The sequence below is a fragment of the Macadamia integrifolia genome, chromosome 2, assembly GCF_013358625.1.
Source record: "Macadamia integrifolia cultivar HAES 741 chromosome 2, SCU_Mint_v3, whole genome shotgun sequence".
Lineage (NCBI taxonomy): Eukaryota > Viridiplantae > Streptophyta > Magnoliopsida > Proteales > Proteaceae > Macadamia > Macadamia integrifolia.
Genome location: NC_056558.1, coordinates 5,224,352 through 5,228,821, shown reverse-complemented (window position 1 = coordinate 5,228,821; position 4,470 = coordinate 5,224,352). Strand labels below are relative to the sequence as shown.

The following is a 4,470-nucleotide window of genomic DNA, read 5'->3' as shown; positions in this document are numbered from 1 at the left end:
TTTAAAAAAAAAACCAAAAAAAAAAAAAACCCAATAAGTTTTTTTAACCGCTTTTTTGACCGAATCCTTAAATTAATCAATCGAATTATTCATAATAATTCTCCCCCCGAATAATTCCCGAATCTGAATTTGCTAACTATGATCTCACCTAAGAACCATGAGTCTACATGAAATCAGTCTCCAGAGATTCAAATGATTAGGTTTTTGTATTTTATTGGTAGAATATTGATTAGGTTTACCCTAAAAAAAACCCCTCTTACTTGTACGGTCTGGATTCCTCCCATCAGATACAGACATAAAACATTGAGTAAATAGATCAGGTTCACGTACGAGAATGTTCTCATACACTCGGATCCATGGATATATAATTTACTAAATGAAGAGAGAGGAGAGAGAAAATTGATTCTATATCCACGGATTAGAACTGTTCTCGTACGTGAACTGGATCTGTTCTCACACATTGAAGGCTACGTCCCTCAAGGTGTTGGGTTCTTTGCCTGGGTCTGATTAGATGGAAGTTATAGTGAGAAGATCGAGTTCTTCTCCAATGACTTTTCCTTCAATCAAATACAAATACAGATATAGATACAGACATAATACGTTGAGGGCTACGTGCCTCAAGGTGTTGGGTTGCTTGTCTGTATCTGAATAGGTGGAAGTTGCAGTGAGAAGGATCCAACTCCTCACTAATTTTTAATCTTTCAATTCATGTTCAATTTTTTTTTTTTTTTTTTTTTTGTGCATGCCACACTTGTATATTTTCAAAATTCAACGATTATGAAAGTTTTAAGGTATTTAAGGGGGTTAAAATGGGTTTGAATTAGATTCACTGACGTATCCTTGTTCAGTTGTTGGGCCACAACCCTCTGTCTAGCATTGTGATATGGCCCCCAATTTTCCTTTGTATATTATTTTCCTCTTTGATAATAAATCTTTTTATTCATTAAAAAAAAATTGGATTCAAAAAACTTCAACAACTGGTAGAATTAAAAAAAATGTAGTGTCACGATAGAGAGATTAAAAAAAATATGAATTCCAAAAAACTTCAACAACTATTAGATTTAAAAAATATATATAAAATATCACGATAGAGAGAATTGGACAAGAATTGGACAAGAATTGAAGAGGAACCAAATCACTGGGGAGGGTTGTTGGAGAGGATTTGGATCCCATATCACAACCCAACCTTTTCCAGATCTGGATTCTCTCCAACAATCCCTCCTCCAATCTGACAAAGGCATGCAATCCAACACCTGAGGCACAATGTCCAAGTGGTTGGCATGCATGCTTTGTCTCGTTGGAAGTTGGAGGGAGAGTCATTGGAGAAGATCCCAATCCCCCCAATCTCCATTTCCATCTCTCCTCATCTTCTCGTCCCTGCTCTCCTCCTCCTCTACTGATTCATTCTCTGGTACAATGTAAAAGTTGGGATTCGGCTCCTCTCCGTAGCGTTAATCGTTTAGAGCTTGTCCATAGCCACCTGGGTGTGCAACACCTATCCCTAAAGGATCCAATGGTTGTGGTTGCCTCTTCAAAAAAATCACACCTAAGGCCTAGATACAACCCATACCCGATAGGATCCGGCTTCTCTTATCTTCTCTTATCCTATATCCCAATAATCTGACGACTAACGTTTTGGCTACAGATCAAGTAGAAATTTATCAAGAGTTATAAAGCAATTGGACGTGAGAATAAGTTGTTGTTTCAAAAGTAAATCTATTGGCATGAAAAATAGATGTAAAATCTCATTAATCAGAGGTTTTGATAAGGGGTTCATCCCCCACCCCCGCGGCACCCCAAAAAAACAAAGGGCAAGAGCCTACAACGGGAAAAAATACAATTCAAATATTTTAGAAACAAATTTCTATAAGAAAATGATCAAAAAATCTCTCAAATAGTATGCTAGGCTATGCCCAACACGCCAAAATGTCCCAAGACTAGTTGGTGGTAATTTGTCAAGTTGGGTAGGGCCTGTTTGGGTTTAACATTGGACCTAAAGGTTTCTGGTAAGTCTCGGGTCTGGGCCAAGCCTGCTCTAGGGCCAGACCTGGGGCCTACCATTCTTTCATCTATAGTACATGTAGTATTAATTACCAAAAAAAAAAAAATATGTAGTAATGAACTTTTCTAAAACCTGATTTGACTTAATTGGTTGATTCCTCTTAGTGCTAAATAAAAATAATTATTTTCTTTAAATAATACAATATATTTCATATGCATAAATATTTAGGGCAAACATTCCAAACAGGACGACTTGATAAGCTTATCAAGGTGGCCCAAAAACCTGTCATGTGAGACCTGGGTGTGCCTCAGATTTTCAATCAAATCAGTTTTTTTTTTTTTTTTTTTTTTTTTTTTTTTTTTTTTAAAGGAACTTTACTCATGCACACCTGAGGAGAAGGGGTCGGAGAACACATATGGCAGGATTTGATACTTAGACCATCCATACTCTTGGCACCTGCTCTTCAAGAAGAGCTATCCACCAATCAAAATTTGTCAAATGGCAAAATAGTAGTATAAAACTCAGGATTTTGGTAGAATGTATAATAGTGATTGGACTGCCATAGAGATTTTGGAAGTGTTCTGCTGCAAACCAATGCCAAGATGGGTGAAACTAAACGTGGATGGAAGCTAAATGGGCAATCCTAATAGGGTAGGTGCAAGAGGAGTTATTCGCAACAATCTAGGCGCAATGATTGGATCTTTTAAAGTATTCCTTGAAGTTCATTCCAATCATGTTGCCGAATTCCAAGCTTTGATGGAAGGTATTCAAATGGTAAAAGAATTGGGGGTGAGCTCTCTTTGGATCAAATTTGACTCTGCAACGCTGGTGGTGGTTGTTCAAGCAAGATCCCTCCCATGGTACATTACTCAGGAATGGATTTTTCTGGAACCTTTCTTGAACTCAATAGTTTGGAAAATAACGCACTGTTCTAGGGAGGCTAATTGCATAACTGATTTCTTACCAAGGGATGAGGCAAAAGTTGGAATTTCTAGGAAATATGTTTATCTTCCCAAGCATATAAGGGATGAGGTTGCCCATGATGCGAAATCTAGGCCTAGATACCGTTTGATTTTAGCTGATTTTTTTTCCCTACTGATGGCAATGCCGAAGGTGGGGGCTTAAAATCAGTTTTTGGTGTATTTTTGGATTCAGTCTTGTCTTTGTTTTTTCTTTTTTTTTTTCCATTCATTTTAATAAAAATTTGAATCTTCAAGAGAAAAAAAAAAAGGTTGGACTGCCATAGATGTATACACAAAGATGAATATTAATACATTAGAGGGTATTTGATTGAGTTAGAATATGAAGCAAAAAAATAATGGTATAAAATTTAGGATTATGGAAGAGTGCATAATAGTGATTGAAGTACCGTAGACATACATGGGTATACACGAAGATGATGTTAATACATCAAAGGGTCTTTGATCGAATTAAAATATGAAATATCAAGTATGAATTGAAGGAATTTACTATCTATATAATCGTCAAGATAATCACATCACTGTTCCATGCAACAAAGTGAGATTAGCAACCTGAATAAGTGTACCATAATTGGATCATTCAAATGAGTTGTCCCAAATATAAAACATGTTAGAGTAAACCAATACTTGGAAGCAGCTAGGATCTGCCAAATTATATCTCTCAAATAAAAAACAGAGCACACTAAGAAGCCTCTAACTCAGCCCTTCATCAGATCAATAAAAAACTTCTGGCAGAACATCTTTTACTTATCAATTTACCTGCAAATATTCCTAGCTGCACTTTACTCTCTTGACTTTTCAAGCCCATACTGTCCCAAGACCAAATTCATATATACCAACCATACATTTATCAATCAAGCAAACACATTAATACATTTGACACATTCCTCTCTCAGTCTTACTTTCAAATTTATTTTCCAGTGACATTCTCGGCTGCCAAGAACTGCAACTTCAATTTGCACAATCCGATTCCCAGGGTCAGCTGATCAGTTTTGGATTCTGTTGCTGCGCAATCAAAACTCATCTTATAAAACAGAAAACACAAAGATCAAGTTTAAAAAAAAAAAAAAAAAAAAGAACACACACACACAAAGATCAAGACAAGATAGAACTTCATAAATAATACTGACTTTACACAACAGGAAATAGTAAATATATTATAAGGGATATCCACTTCTTTGGTATAAATAATTTTATTTTTTATGCATAAAAGAATTTACTACGAAAATGTAGAAAATCATACTTGATTGCTACATGGTCCATATTCAATTATATCAAGAGTAGATATAAGGAATGACGTACTCCCAATCCACTTGAAGACTATGGAAAACAACTCAAAAGGGAGATGAGGAGAAGAAAATCTCAGCCATGCACTTTCTATGTTCTATGGAGTGCTAGAAGAGAGAGAGAGAAAGAAGTCCTTTTTTTTTTTTTTTTGTGGAAATTTCGTTCTGCAACTCATTCCCAACAAAATCGGAAGGTATGAAT

At 35.8% G+C, this 4,470-nt stretch overlaps 1 long non-coding RNA gene across 1 annotated transcript in view; it reads right to left on the bottom strand.

Moving 5' to 3' along the window:
• Positions 1 to 3,526: 3,526 nt before the first annotated feature.
• LOC122072149 overlaps positions 3,527 to 4,470 on the bottom strand; it is a 1,969-nt gene continuing 1,025 nt past the window's right edge. Inside the window, exon 2 of the long non-coding RNA XR_006138346.1 lies at positions 3,527 to 3,987. This is a non-coding gene — a long non-coding RNA (uncharacterized LOC122072149). The remainder of the gene's footprint in view (positions 3,988 to 4,470) is intronic.